Below are 18,033 nucleotides of genomic sequence, written 5' to 3'. Positions count from 1 at the left end.
GACAAAGAAAACAAGGCTGTGGACAAACCATGCACTCATTTCTTATCACTACTAAAGTACAGGCATTACTTTGCATTGTAGGCTGGAGTGGGTACTTTCATAAGTTAATGTAAAGTGCTTGCTTGGTGCAATAGTTTGAAATCACATAAAGACAAAAGGTAAAGTAGAATGAGTCAGACATTCTAGTCTAGACAGCAAGAGAGTAGCTCTGGGCTGGGAAAAGTTCTAGGAATAAACCTTGTTTCTTTACCCCCACAGGATGAAGGAGGACTGCTCCTTCCTCAAGAAGACTAGGTACCACAATACAAATTTATGGCTCAGTTCAGTAATTGTATATGGGATATAGAGTGTTAGGGTGTTAGGTAAAAGTGTTAAAAGTCCCAACTGAACACACTTTTGTTGTTGCCATTAAGTCTTGGGTTAACAATCTGTAAAGACATTCTTAGAAAGAGTGAATTCTTCCTGACACATTATGAGCTCCTGGACAAGAGAGTAAATTGTCTTAGTATAGTATTTTATCAGAAAACCAATGCTATACTAACCAATGCTGACATAGGTTTAAAGCCGTATGTTCTTGAGAAACAAAGCTGCCCTTTGAGAAAAATGCAAGATTTCAAATGAAAACTAATGGATAAGGGGGGCAGGTTTATGGTACATTGGGTACAAATAATCAGCAGGAGTGTTTAGGAAGGAATTCAATATGCAAAGAAGTTAATAAAGAGAATGAACGTATTTGTACCAAAGCTGTGCTTACAATACTATGATCCACAGCACTATAGTTTAAAGAAATATTATATACATACACAACATACACACAAGAGAGGGGGGGGGAGAGTTAGTTGGAGGATGTTTGAGCAACATTATAAGTGAAATGACTTGAAAGCAACATTGAATATTTAGAACATCTAGCTTATAATTATATTTCAGTTCCAGTACCCATACATATAAAGTATCACTATGATAAGGAACCATAGGACGAAAGAGATTAACAAGAAATCAAATCCTAAAAGTAATCAGAACAAAAGAAACCCTGAACAAAATAATCAAATCATTGGACTTACTCCAATTGTTTGTTCATCACATATATATATATATATATATATATATATATATATATATATATATACACACACACACTTGATTTTGCTTCATTTGTATTTTATTCAAGAATGTTAAAACTTAAAAAGAGTTAGAAAAATATACAAGCTAAAATTGTCTTAAATTTCATTTGGGTATATCTAACTCAGCTGTGTGTTTAATAACCCCCAGCACAGGCTTGGGCTCTAGCTCCACTGTCGAGTACTCACTTATCATGTGCAAGGTCCTGGGCTCAATAAGCATATATGTGCACACAAGCATACACTAAATAACTATAATATTATATCTTGAAAAAACTCTTCAGTAACACTCTTTATTACATAATGTATGTAGCACATTACAGTGAAGAATATGGGTCGATTTGATCAATCTTGACTGGTTGAAGTACTGTTGGGCAATTACACATTTGGTGAGAGGCATCGACCTCTTATGATAAGTATTATCAATAATTAGTTATAATTAGTAGTTCCATCACTAGCTAGGAAGAAAAAGATGTTTGAAAAATCTTGTGAAATTTCCAGTTCTGGCTATTTATGTTAGGTTATAGGATTTTGGAAATATCTACAAGAATAATTGGTTGCCCAGTGGCAAACGAATACCCCTGAAAATATATATACAGGTAAGTTAATATTACACAGACTGGACAGATTATATTTAGGAATATATATATATATGTACATATATATATATATGTATATGTGTGTGTGTGTGTGTGTGTGTGTGTGCTTACAAATACACACACACACAATAACAGTGGTTTTAGAGGTCGTGAATTTGGAGAAGAGTGAGGAGAGGTAAGTAGGAGGGTTTGGAAGAAGGAAAGGGAAGGGAGAAAGTTGTAATTGTATTATAATCTTGAAAATAATAATAATGAAATAAGAACTAGCAGGCACCAACAGCCTGATAAATGCTCAGTTTCTTTTTTCAGTTGTTTCCACTTCTCTTGATAATTCTAGATGAGAATAGGAACTGATTGGAACCTACTTATTTTAATACAAACACTGAAGTATCCCAGTAAGGGTTGTTCTGGGATAAGAATCAAAGTAATTTTATTTTCACATAAGGAGCTTACAAATGATATTTTGACAGATGAAAAGTTAGGGTCCTTATCTAATTGTTAGAAGGAGATATGTGTGTAGTTTTCAAATTTTATGAAAATAAACTTAAACTTAGCACAAAGGCATGGCATGATTTTCACATATTGCTGTTATTCAATGGATGGATAGACAGGTAGATACATGCACATCTGTCCTACACAAAAGAACAACCAGGAAACAACTTTAAATTCAAATGTTAAAAAAAAAAAAACTAACCAAAACAATCAATTAAAAATAGAGCTTCCCTCTAAAAGTTAAGGGGGGAAAAAAAAGAAAGAAAAAAAAGAAAAGAAAAGAAGAAAAACGAAAAAAAACAAACAAAAGGGAAAAAACCATGGCAGATAATAGAAACAGAAAGAACGATCAATTGAACAATTTTTGCTATGATTAGAATACAACTAATGGCAGCTAAATGTCTTTCTGTTAGGCATAAGCTAGGCCATATGGCATTGTGGGAAATTTGTAGTATGTCGGTTTCAAGCTGTTTCACATCTCTGACCTGTGGCCACACAGTCAAGGAGAGAGCCATGAAGAAGAAAGAGGATAGCATGGAGGTAGAAGAGAGGCAACCTGCTCGTGGTTTGCTGAAAGAACAGCACACTTACGTCTTCATATTGGCCTCATCTGTCACCCTTACTTCATGCTGTCCTAGCAGTGCAGGGTCATGGAAGATGTCCAAACACGGCCTTGGGAGAACTTCATTAATCTGAAAAGTGCTCACGGGAAATATATGTTTATCAAACTCATTTTCCTTTAGATAGAAGGAAGAAGTACAAACCCCTGGTTTCCGTCCTCCAGAGTTCACCTCTGAAGTTCCGAGGTGACACTATGTGAAAACACGGAAGCCAGCGTTTCCTTCTCTAATTGCCTGCCACTCTGCAACCCTAAGCATGGTACTCAACCGGCATGGTGCTCAACGAGGCTAAAGCCGGGAGAGCTACGATTGTCTTCTATGCTCAGCAACGTCGAGTCTACGGAAGAAATCCTCACCTGATTTTATATATGTGTATTTTACACACTAGTACCCTGAAAGACACTTGGCACAGTGTAACCCTAAGAAAACCTCATTGGCATTCTTTGATGTTTAGTGCTTAAGACCCTTGTGGGAAACAAAAGAGCCACTGTCCACTTCATACTCCAGGAAAATAAAAGATAGAAAAGAACTGCGAATCTAAATGAGAATGTACTCCGGGTTTTCTTACTAAATTCACTTGTTTCACTCATAAGCACGAAGGACTGACTCTCTCTCTCTCTCTCTCTCTCTCTCTCTCTCTCTCTCTCTTTCTCTCTCCCTCCCTCCTTCCCTCCCTCCCCGTTTCTAGTGCAGAGTCTTGGGAACCTTTATAAAAAGAGAATTCTAAAAGAGGTCACCTAAGCACAAAAGACCAGTGTCCCAACCCTAGCGCTGGATGTTCTTCGTCTGAGAAGCTTGGCCAGGGATGTGAAGGTAAGGAAGTCTGCTGCAAATATCCCAATATAAACAGTTGTTTGTTGACCCTAAAACCCCGATGAGTGTTTTCTTCTTGAGTGCCTAACAGCTCTCTGACATAGTGGCGGATCCTATCTTTCTTCCTCCAGTGAATAAACAGCCTCCTCCTCCTTCTTTGCCTTCACAGTCATTCAACACTATTAACTCTGAAGTGGATGTCAACATCTTTCCTTTAGGTAGACTTAAAAGGCTCCAGGAAGAACACAGCCTTTTAACACCCCTCTTCTTCATTATCTCTGTCTCCTGTCTTGGTTGTTTCTCCAACTTGCCAGTCCACAGAGATGGCCACTAATGCTTACATTTGTGGTCCTAATTTTTGTGATCTAATTGCCCAGGCTTCTGCCACCTGTCTTGTCCAGCTACACAAACTTGATTTGCAGAAAGAGAGCTTGAGAGACATCTCCTTAGACGTTGTCTAATGCAGACTTCAAGGATTGAGTATGCGATAATAATTGATTTGCTTTCATCTTCAACTATCCTGAAAAGGTGTGACCTCCATAGAGAATGGAAAGTGTCCTGCTTGTGGAGTCTGATAGTTTTTCCTTTCCATTTCTCTCTGCTAGCTGACTACTACATAAGCCACCCACACTGGAAAATATATCAAAATTCACGTTAGCAAAATCTGTTGGCATAGGAGAAAATATAAAATCAGTCATTTTCTAACAAGATAACTTTCCCAGAAAGATTTTTATATATTTTCCTTAGACCTTACCATACTCCTATATGTGAAAACATAACCCTTAGTGACAACCTTATCTGTAGACATAAAATGTTTTTAAATCGAAGAATAGGGTGCCCATAAGGAAAATTATTCAAATAGATTCCTATCTAAAATAACTGGTTGACATATTTGAAGATTTATGGATGTAGACTTTGGTCTTCTATTAGCGAAATGATGCAAGTTATTGACTCCTCTTAGCTTTGTACAGTCTATTTTTTATTATATCTGTCAAAGTAGATTTATTTCAAATTTGGTTGATATGTTTGATGCTAGCCTTTTAAGTTTGCACTATTCTTTTTTTTTAACCTCAACCAGAACCCATAGTCACATTATAATCTAAATAAAAATATCACCAAATGAATATTCTTCTAATGCCAGAAACATTTTATTTAAAATTTATGAATTAGACTTAAATGGTTCAGTAAAATTTACCAGTCACCAATACAAAACACCTGGTTTTAGTGGCATGCCAGGTGAAAGTTCCCAAGCCTTAAGAAGAGTCTAGCTCTAATTCATCTTCAGAGCTTCTAAATCTATGAGTTGGCACAGTTTCTTTTCCGACAGTAGCCAGCTTGGCTTCCCACTGAGACATAGGGTTCTCAGTGCTTGTCTATAATAAGCCACATTGATAGTGGTTTCCTCTTGTGTTTCCTAAGCTGGCCTTTTATATGTCTGAACTCATCTATGACTTACTTATTTTAAATGTAGTTTTACTATTTCACCCTTCATCTGGTAGTTGTTCCCAATCTCTAAATTTGTCAGTAAATAACCTTTCAAAATTTCTAAAAGGGTTGCATTTTCAAAATCAAGCTAGTTAGAGGAATGACATAAACAAGGTATTAGGAGACAGGTGATGCTTGTCATTCTCAGCAGCGGTCTTGTGTTACAACTGAGACAGACTCTTCCTTTTATCTCTGTGGCTTCAGCTACTCATAGGTCCTACTGTCTAATTAATCCTTACTTAAAATTCATCTAAGTAAGTTTAACATGGTTAGGAAATTGGGTTTTGTTCGCTATTCTACCTTTAACCCTACTGAACATCTGGGAAATATTCAGTTTTAGAACAGGTCCAAGCCTTTTGGCATTAACTACTTTTAAACATTAAGATATCACCAGGAATTTGCCTCTGTTTCAGAAAATGAAAAGCATATTTGAAATATAAACACGAGTGTGCCACTAACATTGCTGGTAGTGATTGCAAGACACATTCCTTTATTATAAGAGGGTCAGAGGAAAGAAACTCTTAGATGAAACTTGTAGAATCAGCCTGAATAATTTCTTTCCTGAAATATCTGCATATGTATGTGAATTTGGAAAGCAACACACAGTGAATCATACTGTCTGGACTCAAGGTTATTGTACTTTTACTAAGAGAAACATATACTCATTATATAATGGTATACAATCTTACTCTTGAGAAAGTATCTAAATTATACTTTAAATGCTAAAATTTTATAAGCTGTTAAAATTATAAATTAAAAATTATTAACTCAACTGATCAGGTTTTTTTGTAAAGGTTTTCATTAGTTTAAATCCTTATTTGGCTGTTTTCTTTATTCTCCAATCAAGCATAGTGATTAGATTTTTACATTCCTCTTGTTGATAATTAAAGGTGAACTTGAGGGAAAACACATTGTATAACTGCTTCTTGGTCAGATTACGGCTGTGTGACTTCAGTCAAATGTTCGAATGGTAGACAAGGTAAGTGTATTTGTTGTTTGTTTTTAACTTGAAAAAATAACTTAAAGATGTTTCTGGGAGCTGAATTTACATCTTGGTCAGACATAATCCTTTGTAAGGATAGGATCTCAGGTAGACCAGATAGACCTTTAGGTTTTTAGGTACATATTTGAAGAGTTGATCTGCTGCTAGGATCATTCATTCTGGAAATACTTTTCTCCACTACAGTTTTCATTTTGGAGCCTTACTAAAAAAAATCTAGATCCTTATAAAATGTTTGTAAAATATCTACTAACACCCAAGTGACTATGCTCATACATTTTATGTAATTTACACATTCATAAAAAAATTGCCTTGGTAAGAAAACAAAAATAAAAAACAAATACACAAAACAAAAGAGAGGAAGAAGACATTAAAATATGACTCTCTGTGCTTTCAACACAGAATTATTTTTTTCATTTGTGCTGAGGTTGTTATATAAGCAGTTAGGACTCTTTTAGATGTGGAATCTTGTCACTTTCTCAAATGAATGAACATCTCCTAGTCCAATTTTCAACACCTTTTACATATGTGTGTCTGAAACAATGTTATTGATCCCATCTTGCTTGCAAAAACCATGTGGAACTCAGGAGAAGTGGTTACTGGCCAAGCTACACAGAACCAAGGACCACCAAGAGTCACAGTCACACAAGCATCATGCTAAAAGGAATGTAAATGAGTGCCATGTTATGGTTACCCAATACTTAGTCATTGGTTAATGTTTACAAGTGGACACTTTTGGGCTTGATCTGGAAACATCCAAGCTGTGTTCTGAATGTAGGTGCAGATGAATATAAATAATGAAATAAAGGAAGGAAAGAAAGAAACAAAAGAGAAGAAAAGAAAAGAAAGAAACGCTAAACATTCATTTGTAGCTTTACACCGCTCAAAAACAGCTACTGGAATTATGCCATGGCATGTGACCATTGTTGGCATAAACCACGTTTTACCAATGGGATAATACAAAGAAAAGCTTAGCATAGTTTTAAATCCTTCTTTTTTCTTTTGGTTGGAACCCAATTGACAATTGTTTCAGCCTTGTCTTAGCAAACTGTAAAACTCTGGTTTTGGAAAAGCTGGTTAACTTCTCATGGTCTGCTTTCTCATCTGTAAGCTGAGATGGTTGCCCTAGAGGTGAGTATCAAAAGTTTTCCCCAGCTTTATAGCTCTGTGATCTAGGAACAAGAGCCAACATTACAATTTAGGATTTGGCATCTGATTTTATCCGCTAGTGCCGTGTATTGCTTATTTCATTAACCTCACATGTTGAGTTTCCCCATGCTAACCTACTATGACTTTGTTGTTTCTCTTTTCAAGGAACTATGCTTACCCCCTTTGGCAACAAAAGGTGATCTTACAAGAACTTTTAACCCAACTTTAGAAATGAAGGCAGTACTGGGTGGTATGTATGTCCCACTGCCCTCTAGTGGGTGAAACCACACATGGCTTAGATTGTTCATGAGCTTGGTTGGGTAGTTTCTATCAAACATTTCCACAGATCACCTAAAATAAAGCCCCAGTTTCTGCATTTCACACTCCCAGATGATTTAATAATCACAGAGAGATGTTCAAATGATCAGACATTTTGTCTTAATGACACAGGGCAATGACTACTCTTCAATTCTAGAAGTCCATGTAGATTATAAAAGTCGTTTAGACTTTCTACCAGGTTAAGCTTCAAATGTAGCTTCCAGTCCTGTTCATAGCTAGTGTCCTACTTAGCATCAGTCTGAGAATTACATTTTATAAAAAATCCTTTTAATAAGGATAGCTCAAGAAAGGTAAAGGAAAATTTACTTTTAAGTCTTCCTGGTAATTGTATGATCACCAAACTACATGCCAAATATAATTACATCATTCTAAAGTATTCATTGGCTTATGACTAGAACATTGTTCATGAGGATCAAGTAAGTTCCGTATAGTTAGGTTATTATTTTAAGTTATGTTCTTTATTAGTTTTTACTACAATAAACTGATTATGAAAAGTAAGCCATCTGACACTACACTAATCTGTATTATATATGTTTGCTTGTCTGGCTTCAATTTACTATTTTCTCCATTAACCATGTATGTTGTTAAAAAATGTTTATTAAGGAAACTATTCTGTAAACTAACTTGGTAGACAACGCTATTTAATATGAGCAACACATCTTAATAATCTATATAATTATTCATACTCTTGAGTATGTAAACATCAGAACGTAATTTGTGCCTGCTGCTTTATCAGAGATTAGAAAACCAAGAACAGCTCTATGACTTCATATTTTAATGACTAGAAGATGCAACCACTATAATAAAATGTGAATTATTTCTATGTGGATATTGGATAGATTTATAGATGATTAATCTTTTCATGTTATAGTACCCATATGCGTTCCAACAATTTCACAATCAATTTCATCACCATTTCAGTAATGTCCTCAGAAAGCTTTGATCCCATTGCTACTGATGGAGTTCCTTATACCTTACACATTTCATTTGTTATTTGTGTTAATTTAAACACTAAATTTTCCCTCCCTCCCTCTCTCTCTCTCTCTACATATATATATAATGTATGTATATATATACACACACAATGTTATGCATGCATATATATTATTTGTGTGCATCTATATATGATTACATATATACATATATTTATACAGATTTTGTGTGCATGTATAGTTATATAATGTATATACACTTATACTTTATGCTTCAATATTTCTCATATCCATTGCCCAAAGGTTATTTTATATACTATTTTTGGTGTGCCTATGCTTTGGCAGAATGCTGTTACTTGAAATCAAGTATCAAGTTCTCAATTTCTGGTATTAATATCTGAGACTTCAGATTTTGCAGCACTTTTTGCTTCTGATCACATTAGGCATGTTCAACTTAAAATTCTTTTATTTATTTTGATTCAATAATATTAAAAATGATTAGTCCAAAGTATTTAATAAGATAAAAATAGCACAGACTTCCAGATTCCCTCAATTGTTTTAATCAAAGTAGAAACTTTGTCTTCCCAGGCACTGTGACTCTAGAGAAAGGTGGCAGACAACCTCCTCCTGAGTTAGGTAATTGCGGAAGACTACTGAACAAATGAGTCTTGGCTTTGAAAGTTTCCAACTGGTTTTGGTTAAACCCTGCTCTCCCCATGCATTGTCTGTGACTTCTGTGGATTATGTAATCTTGATAAATCTTTCAACCATAATCTGAGATAAGAGGACTTAGAACTCTGTCAAGAATCAAGTGCCATGATACCTTCAAAGCATTAGGACCCATGATGATACTTATATGGCAAAAATGCTGTTTTACTTATTTCTGAAGACAAGGTTTTCATTTGAGTTATGGCTTTTCCAGTCCGAACTCCAGAGAGAAGTGATATAGAGAAACAAAACAAAACAAAAACAAATAAACAAAACCCCACAAGTTCCTACTAACCAGTTTGCTGGAGAGAGAGCATAGCATGGTGGACATTTGGAAAATAATCGAGGTGACCCTCCAATTTTCTCCCCTACTGCATTCCTTGGCACTTGACTCAAACAAGAAAACAACTATCACAGTAAGATGCAGTAACAGCATCATGACCACACCACTGCAAAAGAGTTTTTGGAATCTTTCCCAATGAAAGAATTATCTTGGGATTTTGCTCATACATATTACCAGTCTAAAACTGGTAAGTCCATGCTCTCTCAGTGATCTCGACTGATGTAAAAATGTCACATGCCTGTGGTACTGAAATGTAATAAAGTTAATAAATACCTAAAGAAAGCTATTGTTGAAGCTTAAGTAAAACAGTAGTCAACTAAACTGAGCAGAGTTGTAGAGGATAATCACTATGAAAAGTTAGATTTAGTCCCCTGAAATCATAACAGAGTTTTTAATTAGATATGCTATGTCGACTTACACATCTAGTTTTTAAAGGTATGCAAAAACTTCAGCCCTGAGCAATGCAACAGCCAACACAGTTGTGGAGGGGCAGAAAATGGAGAAAAGTATAGTGAATAAATAGCATTGATGATTTCAATAATTGCTTATAATGTAGACACTAAATATACTACTAGATATCAATGATTCTATCAAAAATAGAAATCCAACTTATGTGACACGTGTAATTTTGATATAATAGAAAGGAGGAAGGAGATCACAAATAATAGTGGCTACTATGAGGGTTGGTATTATTTTCCCTCCCTCCCTCCCTCCCTCCCTCCTTTCTTTCTTTCTTTCTTTCTTTCTTTCTTTCTTTCTTTCTTTCTTTCTTTCTTTCTTTTTCAGGATTTTTCTGGACCTGGTATTCATAACATTTTTTTCTCCATAATACAAAATGATTTTGAGAAAAAGATGACTTCATAATCAAGGTTGAAAAATACCAAAACAAAGAAAACTTGGACCCTGTGTAGATCTTCTGGTTCTGAGTCCTAGTGGTGACCAGAGAACCTTTCTGTTATTCAGAGATAAATGGATGTCTACACTGAAAGATGCGGCCCAGCTCCCATTCAACCTGGTATAAACATCCTTCTAGCCTCTAGTGCTTTGATGTGTTTTAAAGATAGTCAGCACTCTCTCCTGTTCTTCCCACTCAGCAGCATAAGTTCAAAGAAACTCTTATTACGAAGGGGTGAAACTGTAACAAAGGCCTCTTCCTTGCTTTGATTTATGATGTACAGTTTATCTATAACCTTATCAGAAATTGACCAATTCACTTAAAGTTCTTTGTCAATTTTTATTGGCTGTTGTGATTAATGGCTTCTGATTCTACTACCAAAGACAAAAGAATAGAGACATATTCCATGAAAGGATTAGAATAGGAAATCAAGTAATATCCATGTGGAGATTATTCAACAAGGTACTTAAAAATGAATTTGAAGCATGTTAAAAATGTCAGTCAGAATGTGGATAGATGTTGCTGTAAAGCCAAAGTAATGAATCTGATTTCCTGTTTATTTAGAATGAACTCTATTTAATTTTAAAACAAAACCAACCTTTCCTATTGTTATTTTTCTTTCTAAAAGTGATCTACGCACTAAATGAATATGATTAAAAGAAAGACAGCTATGAAAATATTCAAAGTATCTAATATCTCTAGAGAACATTTCTAAGTGGATTCAATAATTTTTATTTGTATATCTTAGGTTCTCAGTGTTATAAAAATGATCAGATAAATTATTTTAGAATTCATTACACTCATTTTAAGTGACATTTAAAAAAAAAAGCCATACACACACAAAACTCAAAATCTGCATAGTAAGGCAGCCAGTCTATAGGGGGAAATTGTTCTCGTTTGATTGAGTCAGCTTTGTTCTGCTATGCCAAGACAATTTCCTTGTGTGTTTGCAAATTATCTGAGCCACAGTGACAACCTCCCACCAACACTCTGTATGTGAGAACAGGAACCTATTAGGCCCATGCTGAGAGCTGTCCATTTAGCTTTCTCCACTTGAAGATCCTTTGACTGGGGTCTCCTTATCTCACAGGTTTCCTCTGGACATTTGACCCCTATCTGTAATGTCACGCTTCCTGCTCTTTGCTCTTCAGCCCCTCACCTCCACTCTGGGCTATATTCTTCCTCCCTTTCAGGCTCCTTGTTATCTCAAACAAAGGGTCATCACTTTAGGCCATCTGCCTTCATTCTTTTTATGTCCTATCAACACCAGTCTGTCACATTGGAAGACTTAGGTCTCTATTTTTACATGCTGCTTTCAAATAAAGGAGTGTTTTTACTGTTTTTTTACATTTCTCTTGCTTTCCATTTGCCTTCTCTATTGCTTGTTGAGTGGGAGAGAAAAGTGATAGGACATTAGCATTTAGAGGAGACCAAGAAAGAGGAATTTGGGGATGCAGTTGCGTCGTTTGTTCTCACACTAACAACCCCTACCAGTCCATTGTATGTATCTGTACATCTCCACTATTGTGGACACTAAAGAAGAGAGAAATATGTTAAAAGGGCACTAACAGGTCAGACAGGAATAGTGAGTGTGGATAGAAATGTAAATATTTGTATTATCAGAATTTGGAAGGTGACATGAACAAGAGTAACAATGTTCTTTGGGCTTGCTTTTTTCTTAGTCTCAGATTTGCCCAGGTGTGGTGGGACTTGTCTGTAGTCAGTGCTTCTCAGTACGAGGTAGGAAAATGGCCATGAGTTCAAGGGCAATCTGGATTACATAGTTACCTAGAAATGTATATCGGTTATATCATTTTTAAGAAGCCAATCTTGACAATATAATTTCTCCAGGAAAAAACAAAACAAGCCAAAGAATGTGAGAATTGTAAACTCAAGTGAGAATCAAAACCTTCGCATCTATCCTGTATCCATAGGTGACAACTCTTGGATCTTTGGTGTTCTCCTTGGTTTGACTTTTTAAATCGCATAACGTTGACTTAGACAATCATACACAGCATAATGAGTATGGAACTTTAAAAATAAGATGTGCACATATGAATTTCTACACTAAAATAAGTCTCACCAAGATCAAAGCATAGTTCCAGGCTTTCTTGTCAGAATGTGAAATATTACTTTTCATTATTTTTTTAGTATTGACATAATTAATTTATAGCTCGGATCTCTCACTTTTGGACTACACAGCATATACTAGCTGTGAACTTCTAAAAGAAACTGCCTTTTAAGAATTTAGGCTATAACACAAAACAAATTCAAGGGTGGTTTTGGAGATTTTTTTTTCTTTCTCAGACTGCTTTGTTTAGGTATTTTTTTACCTTACTGGTTTTTTGTTTGTATCGTGGTTTCCGATTTTGTGTTTCTATGGGGTGGGAGGGGTGGGGTGAGTGTGAGTGTGAGTGTGTTACTTTGCTTTGTATTGTTTATTTTGTTTCATTATTGTGTTTTTTATTTTTATTTGCCTGTTTGTTTTCTAGAGAGAGAGAGAAGGAAATCCTGGAGTTGGAAGAGTAGGGGAACTCCTGATCTTCCTGCCTCCATCTCTCAAATGCTTTCATTATACAGAACTGGGCCAATCATTCCTGGATGCAGGTTATTTACAACACTAAAGCCTGATACTAAAACCAAAAGTCATGAATCTGAAAGAAACTGGTAGGGGAGGAAAAGGGTTTGGAAGGATGGAAGATTTTAAAAAATGGTGGAGGATGAGAAGTTAGAATCCATTGTATATGTATGAAATTGTCAAAGAACAAATTCAATTAAATAAAATAACAAAAACTCATCAATTATATGTTTTTGGATTTTTCAGTAACTTAAGCAAAGGAGATGATTGACGACATTTCCAAATTTAAGGATGTCAATTTCACTTTTAAATTGCTAGATGGAATCTGTAGCACTACAGTAGTGATACCATTAAATACTAGACTCACAGCATGATCCTTCTGCTCAACTATATCATGAAATTTGGTAAGATTGCCTGGTTAATTTTTTTTTATAATTTCATAAATGAATACTACATTTACATCATTTTGATTCTTTTTACCACCTCCAAGCTCCTCCTCCCATGGGCCTCCACCTCATCTCAATTTCATGACCTCTATAATTATTCTGCAGACACACACACACACTTCCTGACCCCACTTGAAGTTACTTTTACATGTGTTTAGGGATGACCATTTGGAATTTGGGATAGAATAACTTTCTAGGGGACACATTCCTAGAGAAGACTGGTTCTTTATTTATCAGCATCTTTATGAGCATCTTCTCACCATTCTGTCAATTTCTGAATTACAAGGTTGAGAATGGTATCAATGCATGTGTGTGTGTGTGTGTGTGTGTGTGTGTGTGTGTGTGTGTGTGTGCGTGTGTGTGAGTAAATTGTAAGGGTACATTCACAAAAGCAAACACAATTAATCTGATCATTATATGTACTACTATGATTATTCACTCTCAAGTTTAGATAATTCTGCAAAATCCACTATATAAGTGGACATAATATCAAAATTGTTTATATTTAATTATTACTTTTTATTCACAGCAATTGATGTTGGCTTTCCTTTATGAGAGTATATGAATGATAATTTCTTTTAAGGAGCATGTCACATACAACAAGTCATTTTATAGGAAAGAATTTAGTAAGTAATAAGATAGGGGGTCTAACAGACATGGCCAAGTTTGTAGCAGTAGCAGTTGAAATAGTTGTCGAAGAAACTATGCTAATGAACTAATGATGATGTAACAACACGGCAATGGGCAACTGACACACAACATCTTGACACACAACTAAGAAACCAGCTGGAGATGAAGTCACCCACAGAGACAGGAAAGACAAGGCATGTTGAATGGCCAGAAATCTGCTCTGAAGGGTAAATGAAAGTGCGTCTGTCCACTGTGACAGTGAGCCATTTAGACTGAAATGACAGAGCAGACATCATTGTCAAGGCTGACGCTCACTGTGTTCCCCACCTCAGGTTTATGGACCCATGGCCATTGCTCCATTTCAGGAACTCTTGAATTCTACTGTATGTACCACACAAGTCAGTTCAGGCATAAGATGGCACCAAGCTTGCTTAGAGACAAGCGATTAGGATAACAGCCTCTGTGCCCTTGTATTTTTAAGTAGATCATTGTAAAATCATAATAAATATAATTTGGAAATGTTTTAAATATTACATGAGTGATTGCTTTCTTCTAAATTGCAAACAGTGAAAAAAATGTCAGCTTTTTGCTGAGCTGTAATTTAGGAAAAGTTTTAAATTAGTCTTTTCTGGCTCGCCAACACCCCACCACCACCACCACACACACACACACACACACACACACACACACACACACACACACAGTTCTCTAGCCCATTTCTGCTTTCAGGGACAAATATTTTGTGTTTCTAGTACTTGAGATTGAGAGGGTGCTGGTCCCTTCAAGAGGATTTTCTGTGGCCTAATGCTAATAATAACAGTGTTTCAACATTGTTCTGATTTTATGGTATGCACTGGGTCAGTGATCTCTATGGGTCAGGAAAAGAGAGGAAGTTTTTGGACTTTCAAAGGATTTCACTTGAAAAAATAACTTCGAATTTGGATAAAACACATTTGTCTATTCCTAGTAACATCTCCAATTAGACTAAATATAATGGACATTTCTTCAGGGTTTTTTTTTCTTTTTATTGTATATGGACCATTGATTTTTGACTTTGAGTGTCAAAGTTTTAACTAATGTAATTCATAGTTACAGTATACATTGTTATACATGTATGTACTGTTTTTTTTAATTCAATTTGATGTTCCTAGCCACAAAATAATACAATTTATTTTAAAGGACAAAAACTAACTTCTTATCATGATGCAAATTTAATAATTCTACAGAGAGGCAGAAAATACCTTCTTGTTAAAAGATAACTTTTCTAAGAATGGTGGTGCATGGATGTAATCTCAGCACTTGGGAAATAGACAGGGAAGTCAGAAATGAAGAGCTTGCATGGCTTCATGGTAAGTCCAGGCCTGAATCTATTTTTAAATTTTTGTTGTTTTCTTTCTTTCTTTCTTCCTTTCTTCCTTCCTTCCTTCCTTCCTTCCTTCCTTCCTTTCTTTCTTTCTTTCTTTCTTTCTTTCTTTCTTTCTTTCTTTCTTTCTTTCTTTCTTTCTTTCTTTCTTTGTTTCTCTCTTTTTTTTTTTCAAGACAGGGTTTCTCTGTATAGCCCTGGCTGTCCTGGAACTCACTTTGTAGATCAGGGTAGCCTCAAACTCAGAAATCCACCTGCCTCTGCCTTTGCCTCTGCCTTCCAAGTGCTGGGATTAAAGGCATGTGCCACCACTGCCCAGCGAATCTATTTTTAAAAACAAATCTCCAAATATTAAAAGCTGAGAATTGATGGTAATATTTTGTACTGTAAAATAATGAAGGACAAAATGATAAAATGGAAAGATTTGATTTGAGCAACCTCTGGAGGAAAATAAAAGCTTAGGATCTAAACTGCTATGTCTATGTGTCAGATTCTATCAAATTCGTTTTCTTCCGCCATAAGGATATTAGTGTAATTAAGGTTTCCATTATTACCCAACTTCTAATCACTTTGACTACCAAAATTATTATTTTCATCATTAATATCTGTCTGCATGTGAGGCCATGACTAGCAACAAGTTCTAATCGGTCTCGCATTAAGAACAACCTTTCTTTGACTGACCAGGCATAATCTACATTTCTCTGCATTTTGGTTCCATGTTCGCTTTCTTAGGAGAACATGGGGTTTTCTGTGGGTTAACACTCATTGTTTTCCTCTTTCCTCTCTGCCTCAGCCCAGTGAAGTTGGGACTCTACTTAATTCTCCTGACCATTAGAGGTGCCTGTGTTACTCCAAAGGTTATAAATCAAGCCTTCTGTGGAAACAGTTTTCTCACCTGTCATCTTCAAGAATATTCTTGAACATTTGGGCATCCTTTGAGGCCACTTATGTCTGCCTCTGTCTCTTCCTATTGCTCTCCTCAACATGGAAATGCTACGTTGACTTTGGACTCAGGCCCAGATGCTCTGCATTGTTTCCACAGGAATCTGTTTCATGAGTTTAAATCCTAAACACATGTTGACGCTGCCGAAACAGACATCGTCAACTGTGACATCTTCTGTTAAGTTCATAAACCTCTACTTAACACCCCTTCAAAGTTTAATGGTGATCTCAATAGCTCTGAAATGAACTGAGTTGTCCTCCTGAAATTGTTCCTTGACCCAAGGTATCTCTTAGCTTAAAGGAGCACAGATTCACCCCTCACAATGCCTGCATGTCCCCCTCCCATTTGCGTGGAAGCTGAAGACTCAGGTTCTCCCTCCAAGGTGTATCTGCGAGTCATTCCTTTCTTACAACTGTACCCTTACCATGTACGAAAGGGTTTATTTCCTTTAACACTATCATCCCATTGAGTTTGTCATGATGGAGGCCAAGGACCGGACTGAATCAGGAATCACGAGGCAGAAACTTGAACCAGAAATCCTGGAGAGTGCTGGCTATTGAGATGCTTTCTAGAGCTTGTTCAGCTTGCTTTTCTTATCAACCTGATATTTTATTGAAGTATTTACTAAAATATCATTGTGTGGGTACCTGCCACATGATTATTAATCTAGAAAATACCCCAAAGACTAATCTTACAGGGGCAGTTCTTCAGCTGAAGTTCTTTCTTCTCCGCTGACTCTAGTTTGTGTCAAGTTGACAAAACTAACAAGCACAGATTTGCTCTATCCCATCATCTATATCTCATTGCAAACAGCATTAACTCTTATTATGGAAATGAATATAAATCATACCTTCTCGTAGGTCTATATAGATATTTCTACAATAATATATATTTTTGATGACCTATGCTATCTAATTGACTTTTAAACATTTAAATTGTGTCTATTTGTATTGGGAAAATAGAATAGTTTTTTTAAACATCTTTCATTATGTTAGTTATTTAAATTAAATAACTACACATGTCTAGTTGCTACCATTGTTGAGTAACATAGTTCTAGTTCATCTGCTGCTACCATTGTTGAGTAGCATAGTTCTAGTTCATCTGCTGCTTCAGTTTTAAAATCATTCATATGTACTTTATTGTTTTGATAGAGTTTTGAAAAATTTTTTTTCTGTATAGTACATAGGAGAGGGCTTGGATGGAAAAGAATGCAAGCCACCAAGACTGATGACCTGGGTTCTATCTATGTAAGCATATGCACACAACACAAATAAGTAAAAATATTGAAGCTAAAAAGCTCATAGGATTGGGTGATTTTGTCAGATCAAGTCTCAACTCTTCCTTAGGCTGCCACTAGCAATACTTCCTCTTGTGTTTGGGCAAGTTATACTCATTTTTCAGAAACCTGAAATTCTGCCTTTGTTCCTGCCAAGGAAAGAATCTTGCTAGGAATTACTTGTGCATAGAGACTTGGCCATACCCCGACTGTTATGTGAATAAATTGCATCAGATGCAGAGAGTATAGCTTGTTTCAGAAACTTAGCCCAGAGTGAAAGATCTGGATATAGCACATAGTAGGT

General features: G+C 35.8%; 1 protein-coding gene across 1 annotated transcript in view, besides 12 other annotated features; it reads right to left on the bottom strand.

The window, feature by feature from the left end:
* Window positions 1–18,033, bottom strand: part of Fgf10 (fibroblast growth factor 10) — a 77,875-nt gene that overhangs the window by 21,846 nt on the left and 37,996 nt on the right. The gene's annotated exons all lie outside the window — the stretch shown is intronic.
* Window positions 10,057–11,781: an enhancer, noted in NCBI's record as "1.7 kb enhancer". NCBI's record gives its function as "enhancer in second heart field (SHF)" and the evidence as "EXISTENCE:knockout evidence [ECO:0001091][PMID:23093675]".
* Window positions 10,124–10,153: a protein binding site, noted in NCBI's record as "Nkx2-5 site 8". NCBI's record gives the evidence for it as "EXISTENCE:protein binding evidence [ECO:0000024][PMID:23093675]".
* Window positions 10,798–10,828: a protein binding site, noted in NCBI's record as "Nkx2-5 site 7". NCBI's record gives the evidence for it as "EXISTENCE:protein binding evidence [ECO:0000024][PMID:23093675]".
* Window positions 10,798–10,828: a protein binding site, noted in NCBI's record as "Nkx2-5 site 7". NCBI's record gives the evidence for it as "EXISTENCE:protein binding evidence [ECO:0000024][PMID:23093675]".
* Window positions 10,945–10,975: a protein binding site, noted in NCBI's record as "Nkx2-5 site 5". NCBI's record gives the evidence for it as "EXISTENCE:protein binding evidence [ECO:0000024][PMID:23093675]".
* Window positions 10,945–10,975: a protein binding site, noted in NCBI's record as "Nkx2-5 site 5". NCBI's record gives the evidence for it as "EXISTENCE:protein binding evidence [ECO:0000024][PMID:23093675]".
* Window positions 11,193–11,223: a protein binding site, noted in NCBI's record as "Nkx2-5 site 4". NCBI's record gives the evidence for it as "EXISTENCE:protein binding evidence [ECO:0000024][PMID:23093675]".
* Window positions 11,193–11,223: a protein binding site, noted in NCBI's record as "Nkx2-5 site 4". NCBI's record gives the evidence for it as "EXISTENCE:protein binding evidence [ECO:0000024][PMID:23093675]".
* Window positions 11,287–11,316: a protein binding site, noted in NCBI's record as "Nkx2-5 site 3". NCBI's record gives the evidence for it as "EXISTENCE:protein binding evidence [ECO:0000024][PMID:23093675]".
* Window positions 11,287–11,316: a protein binding site, noted in NCBI's record as "Nkx2-5 site 3". NCBI's record gives the evidence for it as "EXISTENCE:protein binding evidence [ECO:0000024][PMID:23093675]".
* Window positions 11,532–11,562: a protein binding site, noted in NCBI's record as "Nkx2-5 site 2". NCBI's record gives the evidence for it as "EXISTENCE:protein binding evidence [ECO:0000024][PMID:23093675]".
* Window positions 11,704–11,734: a protein binding site, noted in NCBI's record as "Nkx2-5 site 1". NCBI's record gives the evidence for it as "EXISTENCE:protein binding evidence [ECO:0000024][PMID:23093675]".

Source organism: Mus musculus, chromosome 13 (assembly GCF_000001635.26).
Source record: "Mus musculus strain C57BL/6J chromosome 13, GRCm38.p6 C57BL/6J".
In the NCBI taxonomy this organism is placed as follows: Eukaryota; Metazoa; Chordata; class Mammalia; order Rodentia; family Muridae; genus Mus; species Mus musculus.
The sequence above is the reverse complement of the archived record's forward strand: the minus strand, read 5'-3'. Positions and strand labels throughout refer to the sequence as shown.